Source organism: Molossus molossus, unplaced genomic scaffold (genome assembly GCF_014108415.1).
Source record: "Molossus molossus isolate mMolMol1 unplaced genomic scaffold, mMolMol1.p scaffold_m16_p_14, whole genome shotgun sequence".
NCBI lineage: Eukaryota > Metazoa > Chordata > Mammalia > Chiroptera > Molossidae > Molossus > Molossus molossus.
The window spans coordinates 10,935,576-10,953,750 of NW_023425349.1; the positions used below are offsets into that span (position 1 = coordinate 10,935,576).

The 18,175-nt window shown below is 38.9% G+C and overlaps 1 protein-coding gene and 1 non-coding gene across 6 annotated transcripts in view; one reads left to right on the forward strand and one right to left on the reverse strand.

The window, feature by feature from the left end:
• The window catches only part of LOC118629517 (spermatid perinuclear RNA binding protein), a 197,766-nt gene that overhangs the window by 57,611 nt on the left and 121,980 nt on the right, over window positions 1-18,175 (forward strand). The gene's annotated exons all lie outside the window — the stretch shown is intronic.
• LOC118630317 lies at window positions 1,352-1,458 on the reverse strand. Its single transcript, XR_004959564.1, has one exon. It is a non-coding gene; the product is annotated as a U6 spliceosomal RNA (small nuclear RNA).

Sequence of the window (18,175 nt, forward strand, 5' to 3'; positions counted from 1 at the left end):
TTGAGTGCTTACTATCCAGACACTGATATGTAATAGAGATACAGCACAGACTAACACATAGTATCTGCCTCCAAGAACATGTGGTTACAAACTGGTAAATGGTAAAACATAAGGCAAAACTAGTGCATGGGAGCATATGGGAGGGCTATGTCAATTCAAGCTGGGCAAAGGGCTGTGAAGTGTAGAGGTCGGAAGGCACTGTCTAAGCTCAATGCATGGTCAGGGTAGAGTAAGAAGTCGAGGGTATTTAGAAATTTTCATTTCAAGGGTTAAGCATCTTATTTCTGAGAATAGAGGTGACTAAGTAAGCAGGTTTGAGTCTGATTTCCAGCAAAAAGTAGGAAATCAGATTTCAGAAATCCTTTCTTTCTTATAGTTATTGGAAATGGGAAGTAGACCTAACTTTGTGCCCTGGAAAGATAAAAGTCTGGAATCTCACTTGGAAGCTGAGAGCATTCTCTCTCAGTTTTTGAATATTACTAACAATGCATTGATTGAGTTTTTATAATTTTACTACAATAAATATTTATTAACTGAGTAGCAAATGAGATTTGCATGGTTCTGGTCCCTACCCCACCTCCAGCCTTAAGAATTAAAACTTGAGCCCTGGCTGGTTTGGCTCAGTGGTTGGAGCATCGGCCTGCAGACCAAAGACTCCCGGGTTTGATTCCGGCCAAGGGCACGTACCTTGGTTGTTGTTAGTCCCCAGTCCCGGTTGGGGTTGTGCGGGTGGCAACTGATCGATATGTCTCTCTCACATGGATTTGTCTCTCTCTTTCTCCACCCCCCCCCCCCCGTCTGAAGATACATGTAAAAATATCCTCAGGTGAGGATTAAAAAAAGGAATTAACACCTGAGAGGCCAAATGATTGGGTGAGCTGTGTAGATATTATTAAAGAACATTGGGCTTTGGAATCAGGTGGCTGGCTTAGTAACATAGGTTATTAAACATAAACATGAATTCATGTCTTGGCTTTGTTAATTACCCTATGGTTTTGGGCAAAACACTTATGTTTAAGTTTCTTACAGAAATTCTTGTTTAGTTTCAAAACAAGTCTTATTGAAGTAGATGGTTCCTCAGGGATGAGGAACCAGACTCAGGTATGCCACATGCTTGCTTTTGTTTACGTGTGTGTGTGTGTGTGTGTGTGTACATTTACATATGTGTGTATGTATGTCAAGGTTGGTAATGGTAATAGAATTTGTTCATAATATGTGACATAGGTAGGTAGTGTTATCACAAGAGAGGAAATGAAATGGTGCTTTGGAGGGAGAAATAGTTTTACACTTGGGTGGGAATGAAGGAGGGCTTCCTGAGAAGTATTGAGATGGGTGGGCTCTTTTGTTTTTTATTTTTATGGAATGCTTCATGAATTTGCATGTCATCCTTGTGCAGGAACCATGCTAATTTTCTCTTTATCCGTCCAGTTTTAGTATATGTGGTGCTGAAGGGAGGGCGAGATGGGTGGGCTTTTTTAGCAGATGTTTATAGCAGTGAGTCATGAAGAGCTCCAGGTCTGTAGACAGGTAGTCTGGTTTGAAATCTGTTGACTAGCTGCTTGATGATCTCAGATAATACTGCTTCACTCCTCTAGGCTATTGTTTCCTCTGTAAAATTGATATGCTCATATATCCTACAGAGGATTTTTGAGGATTAAATGAAGGTAAGGCATGTAAAATGCTTAGCTGGGAGTGCTTGGCATACAGCAAGCGCTTGCTATTATTACTGTGGCATCGTAATTATTACTCCTAGGTATTGGTGGAAAGGCCTTTTCAGGCAGAGAGAATTTAGTTTATTCTCCTGTCTTGTAAACTATCAAGTTTTTGATAAATGAATCTAGTGGTTGTATTTTTTCATTTATGAATCACACACAGAATAATTGAGATTTAGATAGGATTCTTCTTGAATTGCAGAATTTGTTGCAGGCTGAAAAAACACCAGTCACAAGCTCCTAGTATTGTATTGCTGTCCCTTGAGTTCAGGACTCACTATCATTGGTTAAAGGTTGGAAGGGTAATCTACCCGGTTTATGTAACAGTGTACTTTTCAAAATATTTCCATGACTGTTAGCTGATCCTCATAGTAGCCTTGTGAAGCACATAGGGTAAGAGACATTATTTTTCTGGAAGTCGATAGTACTTCCTGGCCAAGGAGAGGACTTTATGGCTTTAGTGGCCATTTCAACGTAATTATAGCCCCTGTCTTCTGACTTCTGTTGTTTTCTGTGAATAAAAGTCCATCAGCAGACCTGAGTTTGCATTTAATCACTGCCATTTACTGGTCGTGTGGTCTTGTAAGAGTTGCTTATTTTGAGTCTGTTTTTTCATCTGTGACTTTGAACCACACAGGATTGTCTGTGTACTGAATTTATTTTATGTAATACTTTATAAGAACTGCTGTATATAATATAGGGATGTGTGTGTTAAGACTCAAGTTTATTCACTAATTGGTATCTTATCTGCATAGTGATGATGCAGGTAGGAAATACTCCTATTTCATATTGCCTTAATGTTCTTTATTTTTTTTTAAGTTACCCTTTATTTTTTTTTATCTTCACCTGAAGACATTTTTGCATTTATCTTTAGATAGAGCAGGAGGGAGAGAGGGAGGAAAAGAGAGAAACATTGATGTGAAAGAGACACATCGAGTGGTTGCCACCCACACAACCCCTACTGGAGCTGGGGACAAACTGCAACCGAGGTACGTGCCCTTAGCAGGAACTGAACCCGGGTCTCTGTGGTCCATGGGCCGACGCTCTAACTACTGAGCCAAATTGGCCAGGGCAGCCTTAATGTTCTTATCCTGCTTATTTGAAGCTAATATTCTGGATTGTGATGTGAGGGCTCTTTCTTCCTTGGGAAAATGTAGGAGATCTAGGAGTGTTTGACAGGTAAATAATAACACTCCACAAAATAACTGAATCAGTTTTTCACAATATTATTGTGTTACTTGGTCTTTCCCCTTGTTTCTCTCCCTCTCTTTGGGGAAAGGGCTTTGTATTACCCAGATGGGTGAACAGTTTAAAGCTTTCCAACTAATAAATACATCATTTTTGAAGTTTGAAATTTGTTTTCCACTGGAAATTCAGGCAAGGGGACCCTAAAATGAAGATTATTCTCTTTTTTAAAAAATTTTTTATTATTTTATTTTTGTTATAGATGTTTCTCCTTTTTCCCCCATTGTCACCCTCCTCCTGATCCCCCTCCCCCCGCCCTGTCCCCAGCATTGTTGTCTATGTCCATGGTTACGCATACATGCATATAAGTTCTGTGGTTTATTTCTTCCCGACCCCTGAAGATTATTCTCTATGAGTGTTTGTCAGTTATTTATACTTTATTGTTTACTTCATGAACCTGTGAGAGGTAGGTGAATATATAGTTTTCTAAATACCATATTAATTGGAAATTATAAAATGCAGAAATTGAGTACAAGTTGTTTTTTATAGTCTTATTTTTTCCTGAAGTGTTACATATATACCATATGCATTTATTTATTAAGTGGTTGAGTTAGTTGTTATGAAAACCCTAATTTTAACTATTCTAATAATTAAGAAAATCTGCATTAAGGAAAAATTGTTGCAGTTTACTTGTTCTTTTTCTGAACAGAAGGTTGGGAAAAAATACTGAGGTTGACTTGAAAGTGTCACTTATGAGTTAGAAGACTTTTGAGTTGTGTCTATATTTTAAGGGTTAAGTGTGAAATAAGTCATCTTGTAAAAAGGAAGGATATTTTCTATGGATCATGGAAGTTTTTGTTCTGTTCCCAATATGTAGCAAGCTAAGAGTAGTTATTAAAATGTAGTTTCAGCCCTGGCCAGTTTGGCTCAGCGGTTAGAGCGTCGGCCTGCGGTCCTGAGAGACCCGGGTTCGGTTCCTGCTAAGGGCACGTGCTTCGGTTGCAGTTTGTCCCCGGCCCTGGTTGGTCGTGCGGGTGGCAGCCACTCGATGTGTCCCTTCACATCGATGTTTCTCTCTCTCTCTCCCTTCCTCTCTCTCCCTCCCACTCTATCTGTACAAAAAATGGAAAAATATCCTCGGGTGAGGATAAAAAAAAAAAAAAAAGACAAAAAAAAAAAAAATGTAGTTTCAGGAATACTGTTGTATCAAATACACAATGAGTCAAATCATAGTATGTGACTTGTTTCTCAATATACTATGTAGCATTTCATAGTTTTTAAGTTATCCACATTAGGGAAATAGTATAATAACTGCTTATAGTTGAGTAAATTTAACAAAAAATTATACCCCAAGAAGACTAAAAGTCAATTTAGTAAAAAATAACACAGGCTGAGAAGCTTTTTTAAAAATTGGATATAATGTACACAGAACTGGATAATGGATTTGCCATAATTTTTGGTTATTACATGTTCTCATTGACCCTTGTATAGCCTGTTTTATTCTTATTTTTAAAAATGTAATAAGCCTCTTTGAACCCACCATTGGAACAACAGGTAGGTTCTTAATCACCTACATCTAATTGTACAGGTTCCCCCAACTATCCTATCCCATGCCTTCCCTCTACAGAATTCACAGCCTGAATTCTGTGTTCATTATTCCCTTGCTTTCTGTTTTTGTATAGCTTTATCATATCTTTATGGATTCTTAGAAAGTATATCTTTTAATTTTAGTTTTAATTTTTATCAAAAAGATATTCTGTATGTGATCATTTGATAATTATTATTTTTACTTAACATTGTATTGCTGAGATTCACTTTGCTGATTAATAATCTATGGCATTCATTCATTCATTCTCCTGAGAATGGGCATTTTGCATGTTTTTCAGGGTTTTGCTAATGTGAACAGTTCTGCTATGAACATTCTAATAATACATACCTTGTACATGTATATTTCTTTTCATGTATATGTAGCAATAAAATCCCTGGGTAATAGAGTGTGGGATTATTCACTTTGTAGAAATTATGTCAAACATTTTTTCCTATCTTTAATCTGCAAAAGAATTTGTGGCTCCATGTCTTTCTAACACTTGGTATTATCAAACTTTAAATTTTTTCTTCTTGAACGGATATAGAATGGTATTTCATTTTTATTGCATTTCTCTGATCACTTTTGATATTAATGTTTCCTCACTTTTTAAAAAATCCTTACCCCAGGATATGTTTTTCATTGTTCCAGGGAGAGGAGGAGGGAGAGAGGGAGGGAAGAAAGCGGGGGTGGGGGGGTGGGGGTGGGAGGGGAACAGCAATGTGAGAAACATTGATTGGTTGCCTCCTGCATGAGCCCCAATCAGGGATTGAACCTGATGTGCCCTCACTGGGAATCAAACCCAAGACCCTTCAGTATACCAGATGATGCTCCAACCACTGAGCCACACTGGCCTTGGCTCTTCACATTTTTATTGGTATTTTTTTCCCTCTGAAATGCTTGTGCATGTCCTTTTTTTTCCCTTTTCCTAGGTTGTTTGTCCTTTTCTTTTGGATTTTAAGTCAGTCTTTTTTTTTTTTTTTTTTTATCCTCACCCGAGGACATTTTTTCATTTTTGGTTCAGATAGAGTGGGAGGGAGAGAGAGGAAGAGAGAGAGAGAGAGAGAGAGAGAGAGAGAGAGAGAGAGAGAGAGAGAGAGAGAGACATCGATGTGAAAGGGACATATCGAGTGGCTGCCACCTGCACGACCAACCAGGGCCGGGGACAAACTGCAACCGAGGTACGTGCCCCTAGCGGGAACCGAACCTGGGTCTCTCTGTACCGCAGGCCAACGCTCCATCCGCTGAGCCAAACTGGCCAGGGCTTAAGTCAGTCTTTATATATTTTTGATACTTCTGTTGAATGCATGTATTCCAGAATTCTTCAGTTTATAACTTTAAAAAAAAATATATATATATTTATTGATTTCTAAGAGAGAAAGGAAGGGAGAGATAGAGAAACATCTATGTGAGAGAAAACCATGGCTCAGCTGCCTCCTGCATGCCCCCTACTGGTGATCGAGACTGAAACTCTGGCATGTGCCCTGACTGGGAATTGAACATGGACCTCATAGTCCAGGGGTTGATGCTCAATCCTCTGAGCCATACTGGTCAGGCTATAAGTTGTTTTTTCACTTTCTTTAGAGTGTTTTTTGAAAACTAAAAGTTCTTGATTTTAATATACTCAAATATATTTCATTTTTTAGTCAACACTTGTGTCTTTCAGGAATTACTTATTTGCCTTTCTTTTTCTCATTTTATATGCCAATATCTGTTAACATTAGAGCTGACATTTATTTTTTTTAAAGGCCTGAGAGTGCAGTGGTAGGACAACAGAGAAGGAAGAAGATAGTTAAAGAAAATGAAAGCAGATGAGAAGTATGTTAGAATATACCAATGTATATAACTTCTCATTTCCCTCCAAATACGAGTAGAAAATAAACCTTTGTTAGAAGCTGGATTCACATCTGTGCTTTCAACTCAGGTACCTGAGATAGGCTTCACTGGTCTTCTAGCACGATTTTCCCCTAAACTCTCGTCAGCCTATGTTTTTTTTTTAATGCTTTACCCTTTCTCTGGACTCTATATTAAAAAGTTTTATATAATAACTATACCTTGATTTGAAATTTCCAAAAAGTACTTCACTTAAATGCTATTCTGCTGTTTATTCAACTTATCATCATTAGTATGACAGTTACCCACGTCTCTGGCTACTTCTGTATTTGCACTCTGTTCTCTAGCAGATTTGAATTCTGGAATCTCCCTGCTCTCCAGAGCGCATGCACTAACACCCACTGTGCTCTTTCACAGCCTTTCTTTTACATCTTGTTTCTGCTTGTAGGGAACGTGTACATGGAGAACTTGTGCTTTATTGGTAAGGATGTAATTGTTGCCATCACAAAAATAACTTGGGTTTGCGTCATGCTTTATCAAGTGTTTTTATATGCATTTTCTCAACTTTAATCTTTACCTGAAATCTGTGTGATTTGTAGGGCAAATTATAGTCTTACTTTATGCTGTGCTAATACTGAGGTTTGAAGAAAAAAAAATCAGGACTTTCCTGGTACATTAAGATGCTTTGTTAAGTATTAGTTGGATGGATGAATGAATGGCTAGTCATTCTCACCATAATGCCCTTTGGGATTACAACATAGATTCAGATTGAGCTCTGCCCCAGAAGAGATCTTGATATATAGTAGAAACTAGAATGTTTCTTGACTAAGACTTTCGCTCCTGACTGTAATGGAACAGCTAGTTTGGATTAGCCTTCCTGCCATATAAAACCTTGATATGAGGTGTTTCTTTCAGGCTTTGGGGAAGAGGCCTGTGATCTTGAAATTCATGAAATGAACCCCATGAGTGTCCCTGCTTTTTGCCTGAGAACAATTTCCTGATCTGGAATCCAAGCAGAGCATGGTGGCCTAACTGCTGGGCTCAGAATTTAGGACAGTTAAAATGGCTAGAATCTTCTGGACAGAACACTGGAGGAGAGGAAGTTGTGTAGGAGGGGTTTCCAAATGTTTGTGTGAGTCCCTTGTGAATTTGTGGCAGAGGGTTGGGCTGTCAATGACTGAGAAAGACTGGAAGGTTTACCATAGTGGCTGCCCCAGGGTTGAATATGGACACAGATACTAGAGGTTGTATAGGTGGGGGATTTTAAAGATCTGGTTCAGCCAGAATTGAAAGACCCCTGGCATGTGAGCAAAACACTAGAAAGACCTGCAAGGTAAAGCAGAGATTGGCAAACTATGTCTTTAAAGTTTAACTGAAACATATCCATGCCCATTCATTTGCATATTGTCTGATTGCTTTCATCCTACAGTGGCAAAGTTCAGTAGTTGCCATGGAGACTTAGGACCTGTAAGCCTACAGTATTTACTGTTTGACCCTTTAAGAAAGTTTTCTGACTTCTGCCCTAGAGTAAAACCTACTCTAGACCTTCCTTCCCATAACAAAGCCTATAATCAGATCTTGACAAAATCTGCAGGGGAGACAATTTGGAGGTTGAGTTCTGCCAGATTAGAGATTTGAGAAATAAAGCTTTCCATAGATCTTCCCTAATATAAGTATCACTTGAGTTTTTACTTAAAATCAGAATGTTTCTGGGCAGTATTACCTTCTGCAGTGCTTTGGGACCTTCATAACAGTGACAGTGACTTTATCCTGCACTGTAACACTTATTTGAATGTCTTAGGTTATAGTCCCTGGATAATTCTGGGTAGAATAAGTTTCATTCCACTTAAAACAAAAAACAAAAAGCAACAACTTTACAGACTTCTTTGATGAGGGAACTGTCTTGTATCTTCTATCCAATATCAGTATTTATTATACATTGAAAAATTTGTTAATCCCTGAAGGTTTAAGACCAGAGCTAAAGTATTTTGCTGTTTAAGAGGCCAAGGTTCCTGCCTTGACCTGTTTTGCTCAGTGGTTAGAACATTGGCTTGCAGGTAAAAGGGTCTCGGGTTCGATTCCAGTCAAGTGCACATAACTGGGTTGCAGGTTTGATCCCCAGTCCAGGTCTGTGTGCATGCTGGAGGCAATCAATTGATGTGTCTCACATTGATGTTTCTCTCCCACCCACCCCCCCTTTCACTCTATCTAAAAATTAATGGAAAAATATCCTCGGGTGAGGATTAACAACAAAAGAAAGCCAAAGTTCCTTTTATTTCTGAATATTTTACATATGTGGACCTAATTTTTAAAATATTTTGAAATATAGACAAAATAGGATATAATAAATAACTATACACTCACCACACACCTCTATCAAATGCTGTTGTTTTGCCAAATTTGCTTCAGATTTTTTTCTAAGAAATTGTAGCTCAGATATGTACCATGTGTGTATTTCTTCCTGATCCTGTACTAGTCCTTTTCCCAGTGATAACCACTCCTGAATCTTTTGTTTGTCATTACCTTGAATGAAAAGTGTGTGTATTCATAAATTATATGTAGCATTATTTTGTGCATTGTTAAGTGTATATAAATGGCATCACTCTGTGCATATTATCTTGCAACTAGTGTTTTCACTCAACATTGTTTTGAGTTTAGATGTGATGACATGTACCACTGTAGTTCATTAACTGTACAGTTTATGTCTCTGTTCTCTTGTTGATGATATTTAGGTTTATAGTATTTTGTTAATGAACAGTGTTGCAATGAACATTGGTATTATTCAACTTACTGTGTTTTTGTGTTGGGAGTTTCTCCAGACAATGTAACCAGAAATAGTATTGTTACTTGTAAGATATTTACATTTTTGACTGTTAGTTATTACTAAGTTGTTCCCCAAGATGCTTTTATTCTTTTATAATTTCACATGCTTTGGTTTTGTGCAGTTACATAATGGATTCTCTAAAGGAGAGTGTGTCTGAAGAAAATAAGACATATGAAAATCTCATTTTACTACAAATAAATTGAAAGTTGGTTGGTTAGATTCTTGGTAAATTTGTGGCCGGTTTGGCTCAGTGGTTGGAGCGTCGGCCTGCGGACCAGAGAGTCCTGGGTTCAGTTCCCACTAGGGGCACGTACCAAAAAAAAACAAAAAACCTTCTTATGGAAATGTTCAAATATATACAAGTATAGAGAACCCCTATCAGTAATTATCAACATATGGTCAATATTATTTTACTCTCCCTCTTCCTCTTAACTAGATTATTTTAAAGAAAATCCCAGATTTTTGTGTCATTTTATCTGTAAATTGGCCCTCGTTTATCGTAGTTAATCAGTTCCAGAATCTACTGTGATAAATGCATTTCCACGAAGTAGGAATCTTTATTTACTGTAAGTTGTCCCTTGCCACTTTGCACTTCGACTTTCGTGGCTTCACTTTTACATTAGAAAAAACCGCGATAGAGTGAAGCCGCGAAAGTTGAAGCATGAAGTAGCGAGGGATGACTGTATATATCTCTAAAAGATAGGAACCCCTTCCAGAGAAACCCAGTATTACCCTGTAGAAACAATTCCATGTTATCAATATTCAGTGTTCAAATTTCCCCAATTATCTGTTTTTGTGTATGTGTGCTAATTCTCACCTGAGGATATTTTTCTTTTTCTTTTTTTTATCCTCACCCGAGGACATTTTTCCATTTTTTGTTCAGATAGAGTGGGAGGGAGGGAGGGAGAGAGAGAGAAACATTGACGTGAAAAGGACACATCGAGTGGTTGCCACCCATGTGACCCAACCAGGGTCGGGGACAAACTGCAACTGAGGTACATGCCCTTAGTGGGAACCGAACCCAGGTCTCTCTGGACCATCGGCCAATGCTCTAACCACTGTGACAAACGAGCCAGGGCCCAAGGATATTTTTCCATTGATTTTTTTAGATAGAGTAGAAGGGAGGGAGGGAGAGAAACATCCACGTGAGAGAGAAAAATTGATCAGCTGCCTCCTGCATGCCCCCTACTGGGGATTGAGCCTGCAACCCAGGCATGTGCCCTGACCGTAGATCGAATCAGTACCTCTCAGTCAATGGGACAGGGCTCAATCCACTGAGCCACACCAGCCAGGCCTTTTATTTATTATTTATTTTTTATCCTCACCTGAGGACATTTTTGCATTTATCTTCAGATAGAGTGCGAGGGAGAGAGGGAGGAAGGGAGAGAGGGAGGAAGAGAGAGAGAGAAACATCGATGAAGAGACATCGACTGGTTGCCACCCACACAACCCCAACCGGGGCTGGGGACAAACTGCAACTGAGGTACGTGCCCTTAGTGGGACCCAAACCTAGGTCTCTCTGGTCCATGGGCCGACGCGCTAACCGCTGAGCAAAACTGGCCACAGCTTGCTTATTTATTTATTTATTTATGTTTAAATTTTTTTATTTTTTTGTTACAGATGTTTCTCCTTTTTTACCCCATTGGCACCCCCCTCCCCACCCCAACCCCGCCGCATCCCAGGCTTTGTTGTCCATGTCTATTGGTTATGTATACATGCATATAAGTTCTGTGGTTTATCCCTTCCTACCCCTCCACCCCCTCTTCTGAGGGATGTCAGTCTGTGCCCTACTTCCATGTTTCTGGGTCTACCGTATTCCTCAGACTGTTATGTTCATTATATTTCGTATATAAGTGAGATCATGTGGTATTTGTCTTTTTCTGCTTGGTTTATTTCACTTAGGATAATACTTTCCAGGTCCCTCCATGTCGTCTCAAAGGATAAGAGATCTTTCTTTCTTACAGCTGCATAGTACTCCATTGTGTATATGTACCACTGCTTTTTTATCCATTTGTCTACTGATGGACACTTGGGCTGTTTCCAGATCTTAGCTATTGTAAATAGTGCTGCTATGAACAAGGGGGTACATATATTCTTCCTGATTGATGTTTCAGGCTTCTTAGGGTATATTCCTAGAAGCGGGATCACTGGGTTAAATGGAAGTTCAATTTTTAATTTTTTTAGGTAACACCATATTGTTTTCCATAATGCCTGCACCAGTCTGCATTCCCACCAGCAGTGTACTAGAGTCCCCTTTTCTCCACACCCTCGCCAACACTTGTTGTTTGATGATTTGTTGATGGCGGCCATTCTGACAGGTGTGAGGTGATACCTCATTGTTGTTTTAATTTTTTTTAAGGGAAGGAATTGAGGCCCAGAGAGGTGGAAATTTGTTCAAAATTGGCCAGCTCAGTCATAGCACAGCTGGAATTAGAATGCAAATCTTCTGACCCTTCATACATTGCTCTTACACTAATTACATTGTATTGCCTATCTAATATTTTTCTTAAGTCCATTACCTCTATCACTTTTCTAAATCTAGCATTTAAGTAAGTTTTTCCAGTGACTTTTCATAAATATCAGTAGTACTAATCTTGTGATTTACATCAGGGTATATTTTAAAAGAAATTTGTGATGGGGTTGAATTATATTAACACTGTGCCAAAGATATTGAGCTGTTCTGAAAAGCTACTTGTCTTTTCTGACCTAGATACACAGTTTCCAACTGTGGCAGAGGATGCCAGGAAGAGAACGAGTGTTGCCAAGAGTCTGGAAATTAAATTATTATATTACTGAAGGATCTAATATATTTCTTAGTTTTTAGCACTGCTATATATGAAAAATCTTCTGTGTTGACGTAATACTTGGTGAATTTATGCATTTTATTTGCTATCAGAACCTATTTTGCCAAGGTGAAAACAAAATGACTTCTGTTTATTTTAAAATTGATGATTTTTAACAATACTGCTTGTTTATAACTAGATAGTAGGTTCTGAGGTTGTTTTGCAAACCTATGTAAGAGAGAAATAATCATGTCCAGTCTGTTTCCAGATATGGTTTCTCTGCCGTGGTATGTTCTGTAGAAGGGCAACAAAAAGTCTGTAGAACCAGAGACACCATTTGAAGCTTGTTTACCAAGAGCCGGTTTACCCGTCACTGTTAGTGTGCTGCAGTGGGCACAGAAGGACAGAGAATACTTGAATACTTAACTGTTTCTTGGCACATTACCCCATTTCCCTTTTAATCAGAATTGCCACAAGATCTGTAAATTCTAAAGATAGAATGACCTCCACCACAGCCTTTTAGTGAGAAGAAAATACTGTTGAAGCAATGTATAGGTTTAGGTGCAACTTCATGTCTGATTGTGATTTAAAGGACTAGAACTCCAGCTGACTTTTTGAAGATCACTGTGCAAAATTAAATATACATCTGCTCTTTGATTTGCTTGTGGAGACATTGATGTGAATTGTATAAGATGCTAGAGACCCGACTCCAGTTCTAGGGATATCTCTGCCTGTGTGTGAGCATGGACAAATCACTTAACTTTCTTGTTATATTAGTGTTATGAAAATGTTTACACTAATTCTTTTCCACTATTTTTTGGGGCTGCTGTGAACATTGAATGTGATGTTATATGAGAAAATCTATTTTAGTTTCTCTTTTGTGCCTGGCATTATTCTAGCTGTACAAAACAAAGAGTAAGCAAAGATACCATATGCTAGATCCTATGGAGAGAAATAAAACAGGGGCAGAGTTGTGCTGGAGGAGGTGTTGCTGTTTTATATAGGGTGATCAGGGATGGGTTCCAGATTAGATGACATTTGAGCAGACACCTGAAGAAGTAAGAGAAGGAATTATATGGATATCTGGGATAAACTAGCAAGTGTAAAGCCTCTGAGGTGGGAGTATGAGTGAATTGTTTGAGAAACATCAAGGATACCAGTGTGGATGGAACACAGTGAGGTAGCGAAGAGATTAAGTGTGAGGGCTGAGTCCTGAGGCACTCCAGCATTTATTTAGAGGTCATGGAGATGAAAAAGAAAGGAGATGGCAGAGTAATTTATGAAGCTGGAGGAGACCTAAGAGAGTGGTGTACTGGGCAGAAGCCAAGGGAAGTAAAGTGTTCAAATAGGGCGCAGTGCACTGTGTCACCCATTGCTGAGAGGTTAACTAAGATGGGGACTGAAAAGTGTTCACAGTATTAAACACCATGATGTCCTGGAGGACCTTAACAAGAGTTGTTTCAGTGGAGCTTTGTGGTGAGAGGCCAGTTGGGGTAAATTTAAGAAATAACGGGAGGAAATGAAAATCAAAAGTGTAAACGCAAAGAATTATGTATCTCCTAAGAGGGGCAGAGAATCAGGCTGTGAGGAGGCAAGAGATCAAGGAGAGTTATTCAGGAGAGGAGAGGAGGTGATTACTGGAGTGATATCCTTGAGTTGACTTTGAGTTGAGATTTGGATTAGACAGGAATTGGAACAATTCATTAATAATAAACCGAAAAAATGTAGAATATATGGGAAAAGATGCAGCAAGGTTGGTGTTTTGATTGAAATAGAAAGGTGATGAGTGGAATGTGAGGATATGGAAAGGATGTAGAGATGTTTGAAGAGACAAGAGAAGATGTGAAATAATCATAAAGAAAGTGGGAAAGTGAATGGATTTCCCCCCCAGTGGGGCTCCTTGGACATTTTGGGATGGTTAGCATTCCAGGGTACCAAATGCCAGTGTTATCAACCATGTGACAACCAGAAAACTCCATCTCACACTTTCAAATCCCCTAGGGTTGCAGTACCACCACTGTTTGAAAACTGTTAATTATTGGATCATGAATTTAGAAAAAAGATCAATTAGCACAAGATTCTCTCCCCCCAATTCTGTTGTCCAGGGTTACTGGTGTGGGTTGGTTGGGGTTTTTCCAGGAGAGGATAACAAAGGGAACTGCTGGTGTGAATGATAAATGATGAATTGTGTAATTTCAGTTGGATAAGGACAGTAGTGAAGGCATGAAAAGGGTGAAGGACAGTGAAAGGTGGTGGGATTAATAGGTTATGGTCCCTGGTGAGGAGTGTATGTCTACAGTAGGAAAGAAGATGAGAACATTGAAGGAAAGGAGTATAAGGAGAGGAAAGGCCAGAATTTTAGAAGAGTCATCTATGTGGTTACTGAAATTAATAAGAATAATGCCAGGAGCAAAGGGGAACATATGTCAGTGAGCTAAATAGTAAAGAACCTTCTTAGATTCTGCAGTTGTGGCACTCTCTAAGGAAAGATTAATCTAGAGTTGAATTCAGATTTTTATTGAGCTTCTGAGTGTGGGTCATTGTACTTGGTGCTGTGGAGATAAAGGTTAAGTCATTTCACTAAGGAGCTTATGATAAAAATAACTAAAACTGAGCAATAGAAATGTTATAAAGAACCGGGTAGGGGGCAAGATCAGGAGGAGGGATGTCAGTGGGGGAAAAAGGAGAAACATCTGTAACAAAAATTAATTAGCCCGGCTGGTATGGTTCAGTGGTTGAGCATCAACCCATGCACCAAGAGGTTGCCAGTTCAATTCCCGGTCAGGGCAGATTGTGGGCCTGATCCCCAGTGTGGGGCATGCAGGAGGTAGCCAGTTGATGTGCTCTCTTATCGATGTTTCTATCTCTCTTCCTTTCTCTCTAAAATCAATAAAGAAAAAAATTTAAAAAATAAATTAATTAGTAAAATAAAATAAAAGTGGTTCAACTTAAAAAAAAAAGAACTTGAAAAAGTGCTGGATGGCTCAAAAGGAAAAAATTCTATTAAGCTTAAATATTAGGAAAAGCTTTAATGGAGGGGTAGATTTGAGATGGACATTTAGTGAGTAGAATAATGACAAATAATGGTAGTCCATCTGGTAAGGAAAAGCTTGAACTTGAAGCCTAGCAGTAGCACATTGCAGGGTGTTCCAGGGAAGAGTCATTTCCATTTTGGCTGGAACAGAGAACTGCCAGGGAAAAAAATTACATTAGTTTTGTATTACGGGAGAATTTTGGTGCCACACTGAATATATCTGAGTGGAATACCAGTTGGTAAGGTAATGAATAGTCATTGAAGGTTTTTACCTGATGTTCTCAAGGTAAAGTTTTCTCCAAAGATGGCTTGAAGTGGGAATAGAATAGTATAGCAGAGGATACATTTCTGTGAATGGTAAAACATGAAAGAATTACTTTACACAGTAGTATACAAAACTTGGAAATAGAGATATTTTTGAATCATAAGCATCCTTAGTAAAATGAGGACTAAAACTCAGGATTTCCATTCTTGTGTTATATCTCTTTTCCTGTTTTTTGTTTTTGTTCTTTTTTTAATTCAAGGAGCTTGCCTCATAAGTTTTCTTTATTTGGCTTTCAAAACAGCACAGTCTTAGTTTGCCTCCTACCTCTTGGGTCACTCCTTCTGTGACTGTGGTTGTACCTCTTCTAGCTTTTACCATTCATTGGTACACCTGCCAATTGGTACACTTCCTTGACAATCTTGTGGCTTTACATGCTGCCTATATGCTGAAAAGTGCCAAATTTATATCCTAATTCTTTAAAAACTATAGGTTCATATCTAGTTACCTAGCTGGATATCTAATAAATACCTCAAATTTAACATGGTCAAGTGAAACGTCTGATCTTACTCCCCAAATCTGCTCTCCTTGCGTCTTCCCTAACTCAGTTGTTCAGGCTGAAAACCTTGAAGTCACTCCTGATGCCTCCAGTTCACTCACACTGCACATCCATTCTGCTAGGATGTCCTGTCATCTTACCTTCAGAATATATACAGAATCTGATCAGAATATATACAGAAGCTTCCTAAGTGGTCTCTTTCCTTCCACCCTTGTCCTCTCCACTGTGTATTTCAACATAGAAATCACAGTGACCTTTTAAAAATATGAGTCAAATATTATTACTTGTACACTTAAAACCCTCTAAAGGGCTCCCCATCTCACACAAAGTAAAAGTCCTTCAAGTGACCTCTTGTATTAGGAGTTGATAAACTATGACCCAGGGACCATATTTAGCCTAGTGCCAGTTTTAATATGACCTAAGGCTAAAATTGGATTTTAAATGGTTAAAAAAGTAAACCATTGATATTTTGTAACATGAACATTATATGAAATTAACATTTTATTGCCCATAAGTAAAGTTTTATTGGAACACAACCTCACCCATTTGTTCACATGTAGTCTGTGGCTACATTTGCTCTACAAAGGCAGTAGAGACTATGACTCAAAAAACCTAATGTATTTATTGTTTTGTCCTTTAAAGAAAATGTTTGCCAACCTCTGTCCTGTATGATCTGGTCACTACTGCAACCCCTGTGTCTTGGAAGCTCTTCTCTCCTCCACTTACCCTACCATACTGGCCTCCTTGTTGTTCCTCCACCGAACTAGTCCTAGTCTTCCTGCCAGGAATGCTCATTCCATAGGTACCTGCATGGCTAACTCCCTCCCCACATCAAACCTTTTGCTGAGGTATTAACGTTCTCAATGAGGATGGAATGTCTGTTTAAAATTGCATCCCCCTCTATACACTTGCACTGTTACCTCCCCTCTCTCTTTCCCAAAGTACTTTATACCTTCTAACATACTGTTTAATTTACATGTTTTTACAGTTACTGGTTTCTGGTTGTTTCCCCCCTCTGGACTTGAACCACAAGGGCAGGGATTTTAGTCTTTTGTTCACTGTTATATCCTAAATACCCAGAACAGTGGCTGGCATATTACAGGTGCTCAATAAAGACTTGTCAAGGCAGATGCATTTAATTATTATTTCTTTGATGAGCCTTCTGACTGGCTGATAGAGTTCTGCCACACAGTTCAGGGACTGGGAAGGGCTAGTGCCCCTTTATTTCAGTGAGAAGATGTGCTTTTTCTATTGCCACTTTCTTTGGTGGCTTGATAATATCTTTTCCACTTGCTCACTGACAGCATTCAGAAAGCATTCCGGTTCCACTTAGCCAGTTTGTACAGTGCATTTTGTATTAGGATTGTAGCCATTGCCGCCCTTTTAAAACTGTGAATTGAGAAAAGACCTTTTGCCCTGAGCTCGGTGTTGCAAGGCTTCTGATGATGGGGGGGGGGGGGGGATTTGCTTTTTCCATCATTGCGTGTTTTGGGATAGGGATGAATAGCTGCATTTTTGGTGTAGGTATGTGTAGTTTATAGGTTTTCGGGTTTAGTCTTCCCTTGAGTGCCATATTATACATATAAAATAAAAGGAAATTTCTAGAGGAAAATATTGAAATTCAATTTTTTAAAAAAAAATTATCTTTATTGTTGAATGTATTACAGATGTTCCTCATTTTTCCCCATTGACCCTTCCCAACCCCTCCCGCCCCCCCTCGTTCCTTTCCCCACACTGTTGTCCGTGTCTACTGGCTATGCATATGTACATATAAGTTCTTTGGTCCATCTCCTCCCACCCGCCACCCCCCCTTCCCCTGGGGTTTGTCAGTCTAACAACCAATTTGTACTTCTTAATCCCTTCACCCATTCCCCTAACTCCCCTCCCATCTGGCAACCAACAAAATGTTCTCTGTATCTATGAGAATGCTTCTGTTCTGCCTGTTTATTTTGTTTGTAGATTCGATTGTCGATAGATATGTATTCATTGCCATTTTGTTTGTTCATATTTTTTATCTTTTTCTTCAAGAAGACCCTTCAACATTTCATATAATAATGGTTTGGTGGTGATGAACTCCTTTAGCTTTTTCTTGTCTGGGAAACTCTTTATATGGCCATCTAAATGACAGCTTTGCAGGATAGAGTAATCTTGGTTGTAGGTTCTTGCTTTTCATCACTCTGAATATTTCTTGCCATTCCCTTCTGGCCTGCAGAGTTTTTCTTGAGAAATCAGCTGACAGTCATATGGGAACTCCCTTGTAGGTAATGAACTGCTTTTCTCTTGCTACTTTTAAGAGTCTGTCTTTGTCTTGAACCTTTTGCATTTTGATGATGATGTGTCTTGGGGTTCATCTTGTTTGGGACGCTCTGTGCTTCCTGGACTTGTATGTCTGTTTCCT